Raw genomic sequence first — 21,576 nt, 5'->3', positions numbered from 1 at the left:
TGTTACATGGTATTAATATTACCCTTAATGAAGGCACTATTCATCACGTATGTGGTAGATATGACACAGCCAAGGGACAGAATCAAGACCTCAAAATATCCAAAAAATGCTGAATAATAAGCTAAAATATACAAGATGATATTTGTGGGCACAAATGTAATCTTGTTCCCTCAGGTATAGAAGCAAATTCTCACACAGAGAGGATGGCATTTATGTAGCATGGTATAAATGTTATCATCATCACTTTCACTATCATATTTCTTGAATAATTTCTATTCACCTGGTACTGAATATGTCTGTACTATATGTGGTAGATCTGTTATATTTATCTTACAGACTAGGAAATAGAAGCTAAGCGTATCTGCTGAAGTTTACACTTCTAAGGATCTGGGATTCTAATGCACATAGTTTTTCTCCAGGGCCTGCAATCTTACAGGCTATGGTGAATTCATGGGTTTTATGTATGTCACAGCTGTTATAAAAATGAATGACACCATAGGCTACATAAAAAGAAGTACATGAATTGATGAGACAAAAGGCTCACAGTTTACTTTACAGTAACCCAGGTAATTTGCCACAGAGCCAGATTTGAACTAGGATTGCCACAATTCTAACCATGCTTTTAAACATTCTGTTATGCTGCTACAAATGTAATGCCACCTCTAGAGTCAATTTAGTGTCTTTTCCTTATCACAGGATTCTTACATCAATCAGAGACTTCAGAGAAATAAGTTCATAGGATTCATTTAGAATTAATATTCTGATATCATTAACCTTAATTTACCCTGGACTATATACTTTCTAAAGTATACTTTGTGCTTATTGAAGGTCTTCCCTCCACAGAAGTGGACCAAAGTTTGAATGCTATCCACTGAGAACCCCTGCCCAGTGTGAGAAATTTATCATCAGAGGACTTGTACTTATAAAAATGGCTTATTACTGTTATGTCAAAAATGCATAATTCAGAGCATCTAGGCAAATTGTGCATTTTAAATTTTTGTTTGAAAGAATACTTAATAATATCCAAGAACATTAACATCTCTATTTGAAAAAAACAGCTATCTTCATTAAAAGATACATGCATGAATCATGCTACGTGCTTGTCAGTATCATTCTTAAAAATAAGATCTAATTGCAAAAGTTTTGCATCTAAATGAAAAAAAAAATCATTCTAAAGTATTCTTTCATTATCCCTAATAAAATACTGCACATTTAATACATGTGGTATCAAATGGGATTAGATGAAGAAATGTTTCAGTGAAATCATTGCAAAGACAGTTTTTGCAAAATGCCGAAGTAGCAACATCTTGCGTAACAACACTGAGATCTAGATATGCTACATTATATACCGAGAGTAGCAGTACAGTCAGTCAGGATGCTTAAAATGCCACAGTTTTTCTTTCAAAATCTGCCTGTTATTATTGAGAAATAAAAGATACTATCTATAAATACAATGATAAAGAGAGACGTAAGTGAAATATTTCATATTACAGGTCATAAACACTTCATTGATCAGAGATGGTTCAAAACCAAGAAATCTTGGGATGAAACTTGTAGCATACACACAAAGAAACTCTAGAATGTGAGTAAAAAAATGAAGCATTTCTCATTAGAGTGAAAAAAAAAGTATGTGTTGTATTAGTTTGCTTTCATGGTACTGATAAAGACATACCCCAAACTGGAAACAAAAAGAGGTTTAATTGGATTTACAGTTCCACATGTTTGGGGAGGCAGAGGCAAAAGGAACTTTTTATGTGGTGGCCGCAAGAGAAATTTGAGGAAAAAGCAAAAGCAGAAACACCTGATAAACCCATCAGATCTCATGAGGATTATTCACTATCAAGAAAATACCACAGGAAAATCCAGACCTCATGATTCAATTACTTCCCCCTGGGTCCCTCCCACAACATGTGAGAAATGTGGAAGATACAATTCAAGTTGACATTTGGGTGGGGACGGAGCTAAACAATATCATTCTGTCCCTGGCCCCTCCATATCTCAATTATTGACTTATGTCCACCCACATGGGTGGACATAAGTCAACACCACATGGAAGCTGCCAAGGCTTGGGGCTTGGGGCATCCACCCTCTGTAGCCACAGCCTGAGTTCTATGTTGGCCCCTTTCAGCCATGGTTGGAGTGGCTGGGACACAGGGCACCAAGTCCCTAGGCTGCACATCGCTTGGAACCCTGGGCTCAGCCTACGAAACCACTTTTTCCTCCTGGGCCTCCAGGCCTTTGATGGTTGGGGCTGCCATGAAGGTCTCTGACATGGCCTGGAGACATTTTCCCCACGGTCTTGAGCATTAACATCATGCTCATTGCTACTTATGCAAATTTCTGCAGCTGGCATGAATTTCTCCTAAAAAAAAAATAGGTTTTTTTTTTTTCTACTACTACATCAGGCTGCAAAGTTTCTGAACTTTTATGATCTGTTTCCCTTTTAAAATGGAATGTTTTTAACAGCACCCAATTCACCTTTTGAGTGGCTTGCTGCTTAGAAATTTCTTCCACCAGATATCCTAAATCATCTCTCTCAAGTTCAAAGTTCCACAGATCTCTAGGGTCCATCTGAGACCACCTCAGCCTGGAGCTTATGGTTCATATCACTATCAGCATTTTTGACAAAGGCATTCAACAAGTCTCTAACAAGTCTCTAGGAGGTTCCAAACTTTACCACATTTTCCTGTCTTCTTCTGAGCCCTCCAAACTATACCAAACTCTGCCTATTACACAGTTCCAAAGTCACTTCCAATTTTCAGGTATCTTTTCAGCAATGCCCCACACTACTGGTACCAATTTACTGTATTAGTTTGTTTCCACACTTCTGATAAAGATATACCAAAAACTGGGCACAAAAAGAGGCTGTATTGGACTTACAGTTCCACATGGCTGCGGAGGCCTCAGAATGATGGCAGGAGGCAAATGGCACTTCTTACATGGTGGCAGCAAGAGAAATGAGGAAGAAGAAAAAGGAGAAACCTCTGATAAATCTATCAGATCTCATGAGACTTATTGACTGTCATGAGAACAGCAGAGGAAAACCCAACCCCCATGATTCAACTACCTCCCCCGGGTCCCTCCCACAACACATGCGAATTCTGGGAGATACACTTCAAGTTGAGATTTGAGTGGGGACACAGCCAAACCATATCATGTGTTAACAATGATTTGTTGATCAATTAAGGCTTTTCCCAATAGTCATAATAATATGAGTTTTTTAAATAAAAAGATGAACACTTGAAAAAATTTTAAACAATACCAAGTATAGAATCAAAATCAGAAGAATGAAGAAAATGCAAATGCTATGTTCACCATTATTCTCTTTCCGTGTGCTTTTTAGTTAAAAGAAAGGTAGATATATAGCCTTTGAGAATTAAAGTTTAGTATCTCAGAAAAATAACTGAATATAACACTTAAATTATAATTCACTGGCATGATTTAGATTCTACCACTCCCAGTTAGTAATGTACAAATAACTATTGGTCCATTTGTAAAATCAGAATTATATATTCCTTACAGTGTCACAGGGATGGAATTAGATAATGTATGTTAAGCATCTAGCATATAACAATCCTATCACAATGAATGAAAGCTTTTGTGAAGCTATGGGGGGCTTACGGGAAACTGCTAATATAATATTTCTAAGAATAAAACAGAATTTCAGGAATTGCATTTTTAAACTGACTTTTTTTTTTTTTAAGTTATCTGTAGTAAAAGTCTCTGTTTTGGTATAGAATCCCATGAGTTTTAACACTCATAGATTCATGTAACCACTACCACTAACATAAGGCAGAACAAGTCTAGCACTCCTAAGGATTTCTTCATGATAGACTCAACCTCAAGTCCTAATCCCTGGAAACCACAAAAAGTTTCACTATCATTAAAGCTTTACATTTTTCAGTATATCATGTGAATGGAATTATACAGTATATAACATTTTGAGTCTGTCATCTTTCACTTAGCATAAAACATTTGATATTTATCCAAGTTGTTACACATGTAGGAACAGTTTGTTCCTTCTTTTTCAGAGAATATTTCATTATATGTATATGTCAAAATTTATCAATTTAGTCATTAAGGGACATTTATGTTGTTTCTAGTTTTTAGGGGTTAGAATTAATGCTGCTACAAGCTTGTATGTACAGCAGGGTTTCTCAAAGTCAGCATTATTGATAATTTGGGCTGGATAACTCTTTGCTATGGGGAAAGGTTTTGTGCACTATAGGATGTTTAGTAGGATCCCTGTCTTGTACACACTAGATGCCGGTAGCACCCTCCTCTCCAGCTGGGAAAGCCAAAAATGTTTCCAGACAATCTCTCATTGGGTGAAAATTACCCCCAGATGTTCAGGTTTTGTGTGAACATATGTTTTGCATTCTCCAGAATAAATAGTTATAAATGTGATTACTGAGACATATGATAATTCTATTTTTAACTTTGTAATTAACTGTCAAACAGTTTTCTAGTGTCTGTAGCATTTGTATTCCTCTAGTAAAGCAATGCAGGAGCTGTTCAGTTATCCTTCGTTCTTACAGTCCCTGTTGTCAGAACTCTTTTTGTTGTTGTTTTCTCTGTTATCCATATGTGACAAATGCCAATATTTTTATAGTAACCACTTCAGTAAGTGGTTACCCGGGCTAGGGTGTAGGAGCGCAGTCTTGGCTCACTGCAACCTCCATCTCCCAGGTTCAAGGAATTCTCCAGCCTCAGCCTCCTGAGTAGCTGGTATTACAGGCATGTGCCACTATGCTCAATTAATTTTTATGTTTTTAGTAGACACGAGGTTTCACCGTGTTGGCCACCCTGGTCATGAACTCTTGACCTCGGGTGATCCATCAGCCTTGACCTCCCAAAGTACTGGGATTACAGGCACGAGCCACGGTGCCCAGCCTACTTTTGATTTACTTCTTATTTTCTGTATAACGTCCTTTATAGAACTTTTTTTTTTATTTTGACAAGTCTAATTTGTCTTCTTTTTTATTTTTTGGGTGACGCTTTGATTTTGCATTTATAATCTGCTTAACCAATGTCATAAAGAACTTTTTCTATATTTTCTTCGGTGTTTTACATATACAGTTAAATCCATGAACCACTTAAAGTTAATTTTTGCATATGCTATTATAGGTTCATTATTTTTGTATGTTAATGTCTAACTGTTCCAGCACCATTTGTTGAACATTTTGCTCTTCTCCACTGAAGTGTCTTTGCACATTTGTCAAAAACAGTTGGCGACCATATTTGAAGGTCTGTATACTGTTCAATAGGTCTACATGTTTTATTTTGTCAATACTACACTGTTTTCATTACTGTAGCTTCATAATATAACTTAATATCACATAACTCCAACTTTATTCTAATTTAAACAATTGTTTTGACAATTCAAGTTTTTGAGATTTACATACAAATTTTTGGAATAAAGTTTATGTATCTACCAGGAATTCTGCTAAGATTTTGATGGGGATTCCATTAACTCCATACATCATTTTGGAGAGAAGTGATCTTACTGTATCTTTCAGTCTTTTAACAAAGTAAAACTATTCTCCATTTATTTACATTCTCTCTGGTTTCTGTCATCAGTGTTTGTAGATTTCACCATATATATTTTGCAAATATTTTGCTAGATTGGTACTTAACTATTTTATTAGGATGGGAAGCATATTGTGAAATGCATTCCTTTTTTCTTTTTTTCTAAGTCCTGGTTTCTAATTCTTAATTTTGGTGTATGATTGATTTTTGTTTTTTGGCCTTTCTAAACTTACTTATGATCTCTTAAAGCTATTTAGTGTATTCATTGGTGTATTTTACTTATAAAATCATCGTATTTGCAAATTAGGGTGGTTTATTTCCCTTAAAAATTAGAATACATTTTATTTATTTATTTTTTACTTTAGTTTACTTCCTTGAACTTGCAGCACAATAATAAATAGGAGAGATCAAGAGTAGTCATACATACCTGGATCACAGGGGAAAGTGCTCAGTCTTTCACTGCATGACAGTATCTGAAAAAAAAAAAAAAAAAGATACTCTTCTATTCATAGTGTTCTTCAATTTTTAAGATTATAAATGGATTCTGAATTTTGTCAAATGTTTTTTCTGCAGCTATTGATATGATCATGCTTTTCCTTAGTTAGTCTACTAATATAGTGGAAACCAATGATTGGTTTTCAAATGTTGAATTAGTATTGAATTCTGGTGTAAAACTATTTGGCCATGGTGTATCATACTCTTTATATATTGCAGTATTCCATTTTATAATATGTGTTGAAGTTGCTCACACTCATTTAACATATGAGGGATACTGGCCTGTAGTTTTCTTTTTATTCATTGTTGTTTTCTGGTCTTGGTAGCAGAGTAATGCTGGCCTCATAAAATGAGTAGGGAAGTATTTCTTCTGCTATCATAAAAGATGATATAGAACGGACATTAATTATTCCTTAAATGTTTGATAAAATTCTCCAGCAAATTCATTTTCTTTTAAAGTGTTTTGTTTGAAGTATTTTTAACTAAAATCTTTATGCTAAAAATATAGAATGATTTAGACATTAACTTATTTTTTATTGAATTTTAGTGGTCTCCGTCTTTAGAGGAATTGGCTCATTTCATCTGGGTAGTGGAGCCAATGTGCATAGTCATTCAAGCTATTTTGTTATTATCCCTTTACCATCTATATTAATATTATTCTTCTTGTTGGCAATGTGTCTTCTTTCTTTTATTGTTGGAGAAACTGTCAAGAGGTTTATCAGTTTTACTGCTACTTTAAAAATATTTTTGGCTTAATAAATTATTATTTTGATTTTCTATTAATTTTAGTGATTCCTATTTTCATCTCTCTCATGTCCTTCTTCCTGCTTGATTGGACACTAGCTTTCTCTTCTTGTGCCTTAGGTGATGTCTTAAATTGTTGATTTAATATCCTGTTTTTCTAATATAAGCATGTATTGCTATACATTTCCATCTCTATATTTTAGCTGCATCTCATAAGTTTTGATTTATTCTTCTATTTTCAAAATATTTTCTAGTTTCCTTTGAGATATATTCTTTGACATATGGATTTAGTTCTGTGTTAATTTCCAAGTAGGTATGGACTTTCCAGACATCCTGTTATTGATTTTTAGTTTAATTTCCATATGATCAAAGAGTACATTTGGAACAAATCCAATTATTTTATATTTATTAGTGTGTATTTTATGACCTAGAATGTGGTCTATCCTGCTGAATGTTTTATGTGCACTTTGTGTTAATGTGTATTCTGTTTTGCCGAGTGGAGTATTTCAGAAATGTCAGATAATTCGTCCTTGCTATCTTTTTTTTTTCTGTTCATTCTATAGATTATAGATATGTGAGTGTTGAAGTCTTCAAATATAATTGTACATTTATCTATTGATCTTTACAATCTATCAGCTTTTGCTTTACATATTTCAGAATTGTATTTAGTTGTATATAAATTTAGAATTATTATATTTTCTTAGTGAATTGACATCACTTTGTAATATTCCTCTTTGTTCCTAATAATTTCTTCATTCTAAAATTTTCTTTGCTTGATATTACTAAAGACACTTGAGTTTTTTTTTTTAATGGCTAATGACATGATATTTTCTTTACTATACTATTTTAAATCAATGTTACAAGTATATTGCTTATAAATAGTAGACAAAAGGGTATTTTAGAACATAAAATTAAAATGGCTTTTCTTTATATTTGGTATGCTTAGACTTACCTCTGATATTATTGATGGATTAGATTTAAGTCTACCATTTTATTATTGGTTTTCTTGTGGGCCCTTCCTTTTTATTTCTGTTCCTCTGTGTTCCCTTTTTAAATTTTGCTTGTTTTTTAATGTTTTTTAGAATTCCATTTTGTCAATTGCATTTAAATATAGTTGCTGCTTTAGAGATTACAACACACATACAAAACCACTTCTTATGACTAAAAACAGTTCCTTACCCTCTTACCTTTTTGATGTGTCATCTGCTTACATTGAAACTCCCATCAGAAAGTGTTATAATTTTAGCTTTCAACAGCCATATATAATTTAATAAACTTAAGTGGCAAAAAATTACCTATTTTACTAACCAGGTTTGGTTCTGTTATTTTATCTGACAATATCTTTATTTTGGCTATATTCCAGAAAGATATTTTGGTTAGATGTAGGAATAAGATAATGTTTCTTTTCTGTCAGTGATTTAAATGTTGTTCAACTGTCATCAATCCTCATGGTGGATAATCTGAAGTAATTTGAATCTTTGTTTCTTTATATGATATGTACCACTTTTATATTGGATGCTTCACAAAGATGCAATTTTTTTATCTTTGGTTTCCAATAATCTGACTTAGTGTGTCTGAGTGTAAATTTTTTGAATTTATCCTATTAAGTTCACTGAGTTTGTTGGATTTTCCAACTTGTTTTTCCTCAAATTTGCAGTTTCGGATCATTATTTCCTCACCTATTTTTTGCACACTTATCTCTTTTTCTCTCTTCTGACAGTCCGACACCAAGGTAAGACTTTTTGATACTATTTGATAGTTGTCTGAGGCTGTGTTTGTAGCTTTCACAGTTTTTACCTTCTCTGTTACTTAGCTTGGACAATTTATGTTGATCTGCCTAGAAGACCACTTCTGATGTTTGATCACTGCTACCACCTCTGCCTTGTGTATGGTGTGGAAAGTGAAAAAAGACTCTGCCCTGTGAGGCAGCCTCTGCTAAGTCAGAGACAAAGGGGTGCTGGCTCATTTAAAAAAAAAAAAAATGCTATTTTTTCACAAGGTAGTTTAAGAGTAGAATATGTAATTCTTACAAGTATAGCCATATTGCAGTTGAGAGCTCATCTATAGATTTGTGGTAGTCCTAAAAGAGACCTCACAGATAGAAGCACTGAAGGGGAAAACTTCTTAGTGAAAGAAAATGATTCCCTTGCCTGAAATATGAGAATAGAAATCTCGGATCAGGAAGAAGTGGATCAGGTGAAGAATAAATTTTCAATAGGCATTTAGTGTACAATTTATCAACGTAAGGTGGAAAACTATTTGGGTAGAATTGAGGATTTTTTCAAAAATGTAAAATAAACAAACGTTCCATTTGCAAGATCAGTAATGTATTTTAAAGTCTTTATTTTTACTTAAATAAAACCAAGAAGTATGAGGCAGAGAAAAACAGATTTCCATTTTTTAAAGAAATTGTTTTATAGAGATTATAATGCAGGAAACAAGGCTACCCTGTGAGGTGAAAAGTTTCCCATCCTGAATGTTTTAAGATAGTCCAGCAGAAATTGGGCAACCACCTTGCAAGAATTGTACAAAGGGGACTGCCACCCAGAGTTGAGAAATCAGTAGATGGTCAAACATCCCTTTCAACTTGAAAAAGCTAGAGTGATTTTAGTTACCCAAACAAAATCATTTACAAAAGGATAAAACCCAGAACAAAAGTAATGACTCCGAAAAATTTAAAATACTTGGTAAAAATAAATATTTAAAAGAACACATAGTTTTGCTTATTTTCAAACTTCAGATCTGAAAGTTTTTGCCACTGAATCTCATAAATTAAACACCTGTGGTCTCATCTCTTACCAGTCAATCTATGTTTCATTTGGTTTATGAGTAATAAATAACAGAATGTCTCATATGTTACACTTATTGTAAGAAATAATATCCTCCCTAATATGTAGAGATAAATATAGTGATGAATATGTTTAAATTTTTTTAACATTGCTGATTAAGTTATATGTGAGTCAACAGAAGAGTCTACTATAATGGTGAATATATATCTAATGTTTTTAAAAGCATACTTACTAACCATTTTATTTTTACTTGATTTGCAAATAAATAAAAATGAATAATTTGATTTCATTATCTATGCAAACTGTCCTCATTTTTTAAAAGTCAAGGATCTTTAATAAATACCAATGCACACCCTTAGTATTCCACAGCCTCAGTCTCTAAGGAAACACAACAAAAGATTATTTGTACTCCTATAATATTTTAATCAAGACTTATTTTTCACCTAATATGTGCTAGATGCTCTGATAGGCACTAGGTTATAAAATAAGGATATAGTCACTATTCTGAAGGAATCTGCAGTCTAGGTAGATATACAAGTAAGAAAGTAAAGCTATGATAACAGTTATTTGAGAGTTTTTAAAGTGTAGATTACACTGTGCTGAAGTATTTTTATGTATTTATTTATTTGAGATTATAACAGTACTGTGAGTTAGGCCCTGTTGATATAAGCTGATTAAAAATCACAGACATGCTGCAATAATACTATAATCCTTATCTTCTGCAGGGGGTGAGTGCTACACATAAATTCCTCGTGGGCACAATGAAGGGGCATATGTCAGATTCTGTGTTCACCACTTTTTGGCATGCCGTTCTCAGTGGAAAAGACAGAGAGATTAGCATACTTTAAAAAGCTGAGTTTTCTACTCCACTGTATAACTGGCATCCCATATATGATTTAGGATCCACCAATAATATTGCTTATATAAGCCTCAAAAAGTACTAAATTATTTGGAGAGAGAGGCAGAGTGCAGAAATTTCTATTTTGATAATATATATCAACAAGCTGTGTAGTTCCAGAGTGACCACTTCTCAATAAAGCACTTAACCCTGATTTGGCAGCCACCCAATTATGGCAGAGGTGGCTTGTTCTAGAGCTAGTGGCCACAGCAGCAGTTTCTTGGGTCTGCAAATCCTGGTAGAGGTAGCAGCTCCCTTGGCTTTACTGAGTTGCAATTTGGGTTGTTTTCCTGGCAGTTTAGCTAAGAGTCCTTTTTGCCAATCTTCCTTGAAAAAACTGTGAGCTCTTCCTAAAAATACTATAAGCTGTTGATAACAATAAATTCTTTTCTGCTTAAACTATTGTTATAAATTTGCTTAATACAGTTGCTGCCTCAGCATCCATTTTTAGTCCTGACATAAATTGTTTAAAACAATCATATCCTGTCATGTTTAGCTTAGTAAAAACTTACCTACCATGTGGGTGTGTTTGTGGGATAGCATCATTCCTTGTCTCACTGACCTGAAATCCAGCACACTCCCCAGCTGCTGACCATGATAAAACCAGAGTCGTGAAAATGTTTCCTCTTCCATATGTGTTTTTTAAACTACTCAGTCCTCACCTCTTGTAGGAAAGCCTAAAATATAATGCTCATGGACTTTAATAAAGGCATAGTCCCACAGGTCCTTTCTCTCTTGCTCCCTGTCTGCTGGTTGAGCTCCACGCTGCCTCCAGACTTTTCATGCCTCACCTCTCCATTGACACCACTAACCTCTCTGAGATCTGTAAATAATAAATTGCTTTCTGGTTCATGCCTTTTGGTTTCACCTCCTCATTGTGTCTCACCTAACTGACATGCCTGAACCTAACTTTCCCTCTGTCAGGGTTCTCCCAGAGAGGGCCTCTCTTGGCTTATGGTGCCTCACGACGGAGAGCCCTCAAGACAAAATGAAAAAGAAATCAAAACATTAAAAATCACAACTCTCTAGAATGTTTCTAAATGTCTCTATTTACAATTTCTGACTAATTTTGAGCACCCTGTCCAGTCTCAGGGCAAGGGAATGGGATAAAGTAAGGACCTTGGAAGAAATAACTTCAGGGATGATCTTAAAGAAAGACTTCAAGAAAAGAAGACTAAGAAGTCATCTGTGAAGTAACAGTCTGTAATAGGTTCAGATGCATCAGAAAGTATCACATCCAGGGGATCATAAGTACTGGAATATTCACTATTGACATAGGATTACCTTGAAGTTTTATTTGAGACATGAAATTTCTCTTGAAAAGATTATGCAATATATCCATATCACTTAATTAAAGTTTTCTGAGTTGTGCTGGCATCAAAAGACTCAACAATAGAATCTGATTAATGTAATTATAGCTCGTTACCTGTATGATTAAGGACACATCTGTTTGATATAGTACATCTCTAAAAGGAATGCAATTTGAGGTCACATTTTTTTGCTGCTGTTCTAGATTTTTTTTTTTTTTTTTTTTTGACCAAGAATCTCCATTATGCACTTTGTACATTATCAGTGAAATCAATGCTTTGGCAAACAGATTTTTTTTTTTTTTTGTCAACCTGTATAGGACCACATTGAAATTTATTCAATTCTGTTTCTTTTTTTTGAACAACGATTCACTGCCAAATTTTGCTCTCAGAGTTCAACAGCCTACTTCCCCATCCACTTACCTTCTCTAGCCTCCGTGCTTATAGATCTCTAATTACCCTAATATCCCACTCTATTCCACATCATGGAAAATAAAGCCCAAAAGGTTAAACAATTTGCTCCAGTTCATATAGAGTCAAAACCAGAAAGATTTGCCATATTCCAGAGTCCTCACCTTAACTACCAAGTTTAGTTGCCATGTTAACACCCAGAAAGAAATCATCTGAAGACAGCTAAAGATTCTTAAAAAGAAGCACTTTGAATAGCTGTATTAGTAGCTAATCTAAGTCAAAGTAATTCTTCCTCTAATGTGGTTCAGCCAGAGATATATTTTCTCCAACCAAGATTATTCCTGATCACTAGACTTAACAATATAAACAAATAGAATCATATAAATCTTTACATGAATGTTCTTATTAAAAAATAGTCTTTTATTTGAAATAAGATGGGAGGAAATGGGAAAGGAGAGAAAAGTAATTGTTATAGAAACTCAGTTTACCAATTTTCTGTCTGAAAATTCTTTTTATTTATTTATTTGTTTATTTTGAGGTGGAGTCTCGCTCTATATTCCAGGCTGGAGTGCAGTGGTGCAAACCAGGCTCACTGCGACCTCCTGTCCTGGGTTCAAGCGATTCTCCCGCCTCAGCCTCCTGAGTAGCTGGGATTACAGGCACGTGCCACCATGCTCAGCTAATTTTTGTATTTTTTAGTGGAGACAGGGTTTCACCATGCTGTTCAGGCTGGTCTTGAACTCCTGACCTCGTGATCCGCCCACCTCGGTCTCCCAAAGTGTTGGGATTATAGGTGTGAGCCACTGCACCCTGCCTAATTTATTATTACTATTATACTTTAAGTTCTAGGGTATATGTGCACAACATGCAGGTTTGTTACATGTGTATACGTGTGCCATGTTGGTGTGCTGCACCCATTAACTCATCATTTACATTAGGTATATCTCCTAAAGCTATTCCTCTCCCCTCCCCCCACCCCACAACAGGCCCCGGTGTGTGATGTTCCACTTTCCTGTGTCCAAGTGTTCTCATTGTTCAATTGTCACCTATGAGTGAGAACATGCGGTGTTTGGTTTTCTGTCCTTGTGATAGTTTGCCCAGAATGATGGTTTCCAGCTTCATCCATGTCCCTACAAAGGACATTAATTCATCTTTTTTATGGCTGCATAGTATTCCATAGGTGTATATTTGCCACATTTTCTTAATCCAGTCTATCATTGATGAACATCTAGGTTGGTTCCTGGTCTTTGCTATTGTGAATAGTGCCACAATAAACATACGTGTGCATGTGTCTTTATAGCAGCATGATTTATAATCCTTTCAGTATATACCCAGTAATGGGATGGCTGAGTCAAATGATATTTCTAGTTCTAGATCTTTGAGGAATCGCCACACTGTCTTCCACAATGGTTTAACTAGTTTACAGTCCCATCAATAGTGTAAAAGTGTTCCTATTTCTTCACTCTCCAGCACCTGTTGTTTCTTGACTTTTTAATGACAGCCATTCTAACTGGCATGAGATGGTATCTCATTGTGGTTTTGATTTGCATTTCTCTGATAGCGAGTGATGATGAGCATTTTTTCATGTGTCTGTTGGCTGAATAAATGTCTTGAGAAGTGTCTGTTCCTGTCCTTTGCCCACTTTTTGATGGGGTTGATTTTTTTCTTGTAAATTTGTTTAAGTTCTTTGTATGTTCTTGATATTAGCCCTTTGTCAGATGGATACATTGGAAAAATTTTCTCTCATTCTGTAGGTTGCCTGTTCATGCTGATGGTGGTTTCCTTTGCTGTGCAGAAGCTCTTCAGTTTAATTAGATCTCATTTGTCTATTTTGGCTTTTGTTGTTTAGTCATGAGTCCTTGCCCATGCCTATGTCTTGAATGGTACTGCCCAGGTTTTCTTCTAGGGTTTTTATGGTTTTAGGTCTAACATTTAAGTCTATAATCCATCTTGAATTGATTTTTGTATAAGGTGTAAGGAAGGGATCCAGTTTCAGTTTTCTACATATGGCTAGCCAGTTTTCCCAGCACCATTTATTAAATAGGGAATCCTTTCCCCATTTCTCATTTTTGTGAGGTTTATCAAAGGTCAGATGATTGTAGATGTGTGGTATTATTACTGAGGGCTCTGTTCTGTTTCATTGTTCTGTATCTCTGCTTTGGTACCAGTACCATGCTGTTTTGCTTACTGTAGCCTTGTAGTATAGTTTGAAATCAGGTAGTGTGATGCCTCCAGCTTTGTTCTTTTGGCTTAGGATTGTCTTGGCAATGAAGGCTCATTTTTGGTTCCACAGGAACTTTAGTTTTTAAAAATGTTTGAAAATATGGAATGACTGATGTGTTATTCATCACATTTGTTTTGTTCAATTTCAAAAGTAATTATAGTTTTAAATAACTTGTTATAATATTAAACTCAATAAACACCATTTACTTTTTGGTAGCTTAAAAGTAGAGGCAATAATGTATCTCTGTCATTCTGGAATAATTTTTTAAATAACTACTTTTTAAATTATTTTTATAGTGAATGTATCCAAGGCAAAACTCTTCTCAGGGGAAAATAATACATGAATATTGTAAGTCTGCTTTAGAATATGGTTAAAATCTATGTGTTTTAGAGTAAATTAAGACAAACAGTCTTTCTAAATAAAATATCTTTGAAAATCACTATCAAAGTAGAAATTGTGAATGGGCCAGGCTAACAGTGTGATTCCATACATTATGTCTCATGAGTTCGTTTTTATGTTAACATAAATGCAGAGCTTTTCTAGCTTCTGGAAAACCAAGAAGTAGACACACTGATCTGTCACATTTCAGGTCATTCACTGGACTGCATGTACAAGTGGATGGAGTCTTCTGAGGACTTGCATTGACAGGTACATATTGCCTTTCTGTAGCATGTGAACTGGATCCAAATCTTAGGCCTTTTTCTCTGGTCAGCCTCCTTATTCCACAGAGCAGGATTGAAAAGCATTTCTGTATCCCTTAGACAAGTGTTGTGAACACATCTTCCTAGGCCTTAGCAAATAAGGAAATTCTTTCTTGTTTAATATTTCTAATGTATAACTATTAAAAATAATTAGGTACGAAGGTAAGTTTGCTTCCTTGTGATCTATATATTTGTGTTGTTAAACATAATGGCTTAGAAAATATGTTTTGAAAGTCAAACCTTCAATTAAAAATGAAAATATTGAAGTAATTTTACCTATTTCATTCAGTTGCTTTCAGAGAACTAATTCATTAAAAACGAAATAACACTTACAAATTCACAACTGCTTAATTTAGTAAAATGATATAACCCTTCCTACTCACAACCGGCAGCCTACTTCCAGGATTCCTCATCACCAATAGCATCTCTCCCACTTCACTTCACCAGATGACAACATCACCCCACCTAAAACTCTCAGCCCTATATGTAACTGCTCTAGGATTCCTAGTAGCCCTAGACCTCACTCTTATGACCAATAAACTTAAAATGAATATTCCACTCCACACATTCAAATTCTCTAACATATTTGGATTTTATCCCCTTACAATTCATGGGTTGTGTTTCCTGTGAAGCTGTTCACACCCTGAAACTAGCCACACAGCAACTCACATTATACTGAGCTGTCATTTTAGGTTATTAATGTGCCATATTACCTCATTTAATTGTGAAGATGCCATTTCTGCATTATTTTACATGAATGAAATACTTAATAACGTATTTCATGTGACAGGTCAAAGAAAATCCTGACAGGGTCTGTACTATAAATTAAAATAAATGAGAGCTTTTGATCTCACCAAGAAAATTATGACTCATCATGACCATTTTATCTTAAATTGCAGTATTTTCTTGAATCATGATGCAATGTTCCCTTTTGTTCACACAGGAGGCCATCAATGGATATTCATAATTGTTTTCTTTAAATAAAAACTCTATTTTGGTTTAATGATGTGCTACATTATTGTAAGACAATGCTACGCACTCAAAATGACTCTTCTCATTACCCTCTAAGTAAGTAATATATTCTTTAACATGATAATGAAGTTCAGTGATACTGGGTAAAAGTCACTGGGCAGTATTGAAACATGCGTAACTTTTATTTTGTAGAACCAATTTTTCCTCATAAATATCGGCAACTGCACCAATATTTCTGTTTTTATCCCCTAGAGTGCTAAACACATGATACTCAGTTGAGGAGTGGAAATATAGCTGGCTTCCAATTGGATGGAGCTGGTAAAGCTTTTAGTAACAATGTCAGAATAACAAATGTAATTACCTTATGAAAGTTCCACAGGGAATGGTACATAGTTTGGGAGAAAAAGATATTTCGTTTTATATACATAGGAAAGTAAATGAAATACATTAAATAAACAAACATATTGTGGTATTTTAAAAACCAAACAAGTACGTCTAGTGGTAAAACATATTTGTTTTTATTATTTTGAGAGATTCTTACCTAGTCTAAATATAGACAAAACTGTAGAGTTTTTCTCCACTATTACCACCACAACCTTCTGTCATGCTGATAATCGACACCACAAAGCATGCCATTAGGAAATCTTCAGTGAAATTACATCTCTAATGTGTACTCTAAGCATGTATTATGATTTTTTCGTAATAGAAATAGTTTTCAAGATTTTTCCATTGTGAAACATGTGCTGGACAACATGGACGACCAACTCAGTAACTCCCATCTTACAGTCAAAGAAACTATTTTGTGGTTGAGTAACATTGAAACTATAGTGACATCTAGCAGCAAACATATTCAACATGATGAATCTTATATGAGAGTCCTATAAATGCACAAAATGTAATTAATTCAAGGATCCCAGCCTTTTCTCAAGGTGACAAGTATAATTTTATCAAATAGTTCCTGAAATAAGCACCTTTTATAAAGTACATGAAATAAATCATATTTGATTTCTGCCTCCCAAACTACAACTTGTTTTAAACATTCAAATAAGAGTGCAATAACTTTGATGTTAAGCTGTATTTTTACAACAGCTGTTGTTGTATTATTGAATCTATGTGCATTGCAGATTAGCTTTAACATGGTGCATGTTAAAAAATAAAAGATGCTTTTCTGTTAGCATAGTTAACTAGCTGCTTCTTAAATGTAATTTATTTCACCTACATGGCCTGGAAATAAACAAGTTTGAGATTTTACTTTAGAGAAATATGATAAAATCAGAATTGCAAACTTAAATTTATAATTTTATGTGAAAAAATCATTTCCTGACTATAAATGGACAGATATTTTAAAATATTCTAAGAATTTTATTCCACAATATAATACAAATGTGGCAAAACTCTTTAATTTCTTTCTTCAAACAGTATTAGAATTTGATTCATATAAACTGACTCTAGACTGTGCCTTTTCCTTGATTTAGATTTTGCTTTACTACAGATGCTTTTTTTTTTTTTTTTTTTTTTTTTTGAGACAGAGTCTAGCTCTATTGTTGCCCAGGCTGGCAGACTTGAGTGAGGTGGTGTGATATCGGCTCACTGCAACCTCCACCTCTCGGGTTCATGCATTCCTAACTCAGCCTCCTGAATAGCTGGGATTACAGGCACCTGCCACCACATCCGTTTTTTTTTTTTTTTTTTTCCAGTAGAGACGAGGTTTTACCATGTTGGCCTGGCTGGTCTGGAACTCCTGACCTCAAGTGATCCACCCACCTTGGCCTCCCAAAGTGCTAGGATTACAGGCATGAGCCACCACACCCTGCCCAGATGCTTCTTCTAATTAGTGTAGGAATCTAATTCCAAGGGCTTTAGTGGAGCAATAAATTTGGAGAGGATCCCTACATTTGTGCCAGTAGCTTCCATTAGGATCTCAACATTGAGAGCTTGTACTATGTTATAGAAAATTAGACTTTGCTAACATTGAGGTTTATGTGTTACATTAAAATAATTTCCAATTATTCCTATTATTATGAGAAAAAAAGAGAGAAAAACATTTTTCCTCTCTAGAAGTAAGTATTAAAATTTATGTCAGTCTCACATGAAGGTGGTAAAATGTATTTTATTTTGCAAAAATTCGCCAAAGTATCACAGATGAAACTGCCAATACAAAGAAATGAAAAGGAAAGTAGAAGCATGCCAAATGATGAAAAATGTCTTGAGAGGTTTTTTTATGCTGTCGAGAAGTTTGAGGGGTGATAAAAAGAAAGCCTCTTTCTGCCTCTCCTTCCATTTAAAAAAATAAACAGAAGCAAGTTTATATGAAATTTACGTTATATAGTGAGTGGGTTCCTCTTTTTGAGAATTTGTCAAGTGCAGATTATGTATTTTTTGGAGAGTAAAAAGCTCATCTGAAATTAGCTGAGAAGAGAGAGAAGAAATGAAACAATACAGACTCCATCGCTGTTCTTAAAGTTTTATGCTGTCTATCTGCTGAGGCTGTCTGCCCAGCAAGAGTAGTTCTTTATCTTTGATCTGTTAGCGAAGATCTTCAAAATCCGTCTGCACAGATGATAAACAAAACAGATTACTGTGAGAAAACAGACGAGCTTTTGAAAGGAAATAGAGTAAAGAGAAGTGAAACAAATACCTAGACCATATTAAAAATATATGAAGCTCCATTACAAATATAAATGTTTAACAGAGAGAAAGAGTAGGTTTAAAACATTTAGACTTAATAACAGTGATCATTTACTAATAGCTAACCGTTTGAGCCCTTTAAATGGGCCAGGAGCTCTGTTATGAACTTTACATTTACAAACACATTGTTTCTCACCACAGACCAAGTAAGGTGCATACAGATTATTCAGCTAATACGTAGTAGAACTAGGATTCACATCCAAGTAGTGCTACAGTTAATAACCACTAGAATAGACCACATCTCAAATTTATAGGTCATTTTGTGTGGCAAGCACTGGATAAACAACTACACATATCTACTTCATATCAACTTTGGGAAGTATGCATTTTTCTCTATCTTATAGATGAGAAACCGGAGATTAGAAAAGAAAGCTCAAAATTCCAGTAGCTTAACAGAATTTCAGTGTCTGATATTCTTCCTATTGCATTCTTAAAGAAAACGATTATTTTATGATGGTTGTTTCCTGATATAGAATATAATTGAAGAACTAGTTGTCATGTATGTGTTTTCTGCTGCCCCCAGATAAGAATTTATTATTAAAAAGACATCCTGTGACTAATGGAAAAAATACAGACTTTAGAACCATATCCCAGCTTTGCCATGCTCTGGCTGTGTTTTCCTGAGGATGCTTGCTAAACGTGCTGAGAATCTGTTTCCTTAAGGAGAAAAACTGATTCATATGTTTCTCAGATCATTGCTAGAAAAATTTGAGCTCAATTAAAAATGTGTTTATCCTACAGAAAGTGCTCAGCTACTTTGAAATTTTAATCATGGTATTTATTTGTCCTTTTGTTCTAAGGATGGCTCCAATTTATGGGAGATCCTCAAAGAAATAAAGAAGCTTCCAGGAAGAGCATGAATGCTTGAGACAGACTGGCTGGCTGGTTTTATAGACAGAAGTTAGTCTAGTAGAAATTGATCCCATTAATATTTTTAAAAGCAAGGCCTATATATAGAAATAATTATAGAGTGTCAATCAGCAGCATTATGTAAATAACAATGTAGCTGGACTTACTGTCATAGCTAAAGAAAAGATTGTCAATACCTCCATGGTGCATGTTTCAAAACATTGCTCCATGCATCAGGGCCTCATTTCCATTAACCTGATGGAGCATGGTGGCTGGAATTGCCTGCTCTAAAAATTTCATGAGAACTACTTTTGAATGTGCCATTTGGCAGTTTTTCTTTTGTCCTCTAACCACAACTAAATTATCTTTTCTTAAAATCACCTCTAACTATTAGGCATCAGTGAGTGAGACCCAGATTAAGAAGATAGTGGGAGCCCACTTGCCAGCAGGAAACACATTAAAGAAAACCTTCTAATGGCAAGAATCTATTTAAGCTGTGTCTCCCAAGGGAAGTGGTTCAAGGCCCATTGCCTAACAAAATTAAAATAAAACTGAACAAAAGGCTGCAACTTATTCATTGGCAGATCATTCTACAAAAACAATGACAAGCATAGGTATTGTCTTTCATTGAATTCTTAAATTTCTAGAATTTTATTCTTTTCATTTAAGCCACTCTATTAAATGCATAAGGTTATTTAAATTCTATACATTTATGACCATATATATATATAAATTCATTCATAAATTAGAAATTATCTGATCACATATCCTGATTTTAAGATTATAATATTGCCAAGGTATATAGAAAACTAGCTAGCACAATGATAGGACCTATTTATATTCAATTATTTGATTTTTTACTTAGTCAGAAAATAGAAAATTATGTCATGTCATTTCAGTTAAGTTCAGTGATAAGAAGATGTCAAAATGTGTGTTGTTTATGCTGCTTAGAAACTTACATGCTCTTATCATTTTAATGTGATGTTTCTGCTTGAGAAAATTATTTTCAATTTTTTATTGTTTCATGGTCATAGATTATTAAACGGACTTGGAGAATTAACTTATGTCTGAGGTGTAGACTGAAATCAGGCTACTGTAGAGGAAGGTATCTCCATTTCCACTTTCGTATGGAAATATTCTTGAAAGAGTTAAATTGCGAATCCTGAGTCTTATGTGCTATTGGAAACCCAGAGCTTTCTCTACAAATATAAGTTGAGAACAACTGAATGCACAAGAATTTTTCTCCATTTCATCCTCCTAGTTTTCTCCTCTAACATGCTTTGACATGTTTTTTTACAGTTCTGAATAAAGAAAATTCAATAACAAACAGCATACGGAGTGTTAAATTGCCTCTAAAGAATAAACAGTTTCTATATTCCCACAAACAAGGTGGGTAACAATTCACATGGAATAAAACAATTTATAATTAGTTTTTTAATTGCATGTTGGTTAGTTTGCAGTCTGTACAATATCTATTGCTTATAAATCATGTAATGAAAAGCATAAGGCTTGATTTTTAAAATAAATCTGAATCATAGAAAGGTACAATTATCTAATCATTCTCACTAATAATCATTCTGATCAATAAATGTGACAATAAAACTCACTTTAATGGGCAGGTAGCAGTTACAACAATAACTGATTATTTTGGTGGAATAATCTCCGAGATAAAGAAGAATTTCTCACTTTTCTCAACTAAAGAACATATCATTCAACACCCTGGAAAGCTAAAAAAAACACACAAGAAGTTGTGTATCACCTTATTTGTGATTTTTAAAAATTTTCTTTTTCTTAAGGAAATTGAGATGAATATGTGGCAAATAGAAAGCTTGAGAAGAATCTTTCACCCTTAAGATCATCTATTCTAGAATAACCACTCTTCGCTGGAACAAATGAAATGATCTCAGAAAGATGGGCATCTAGGAAAAGTCATATAGCCTTCATTTATTAAATGATTTTAAAGCTTTTC

General features: G+C 34.2%; 1 long non-coding RNA gene across 1 annotated transcript in view; it reads right to left on the bottom strand.

Moving 5' to 3' along the window:
- Nucleotides 1-2,740: 2,740 nt before the first annotated feature.
- LOC117081230 overlaps nucleotides 2,741-21,576 on the bottom strand; it is a 446,427-nt gene continuing 427,591 nt past the window's right edge. Inside the window, exons 2-3 of the long non-coding RNA XR_004436139.1 lie at nucleotides 5,957-6,002; nucleotides 2,741-2,934 (exon numbers count right to left, since the gene is read on the bottom strand). This is a non-coding gene — a long non-coding RNA (uncharacterized LOC117081230). The remainder of the gene's footprint in view (nucleotides 2,935-5,956; nucleotides 6,003-21,576) is intronic.

Source organism: Trachypithecus francoisi, unplaced genomic scaffold (assembly GCF_009764315.1).
Source record: "Trachypithecus francoisi isolate TF-2019V2 unplaced genomic scaffold, Tfra_2.0 Lachesis_group8, whole genome shotgun sequence".
NCBI classification, from domain to species: domain Eukaryota; kingdom Metazoa; phylum Chordata; class Mammalia; order Primates; family Cercopithecidae; genus Trachypithecus; species Trachypithecus francoisi.
This window is presented reverse-complemented; position numbering and strand designations above follow the sequence as displayed.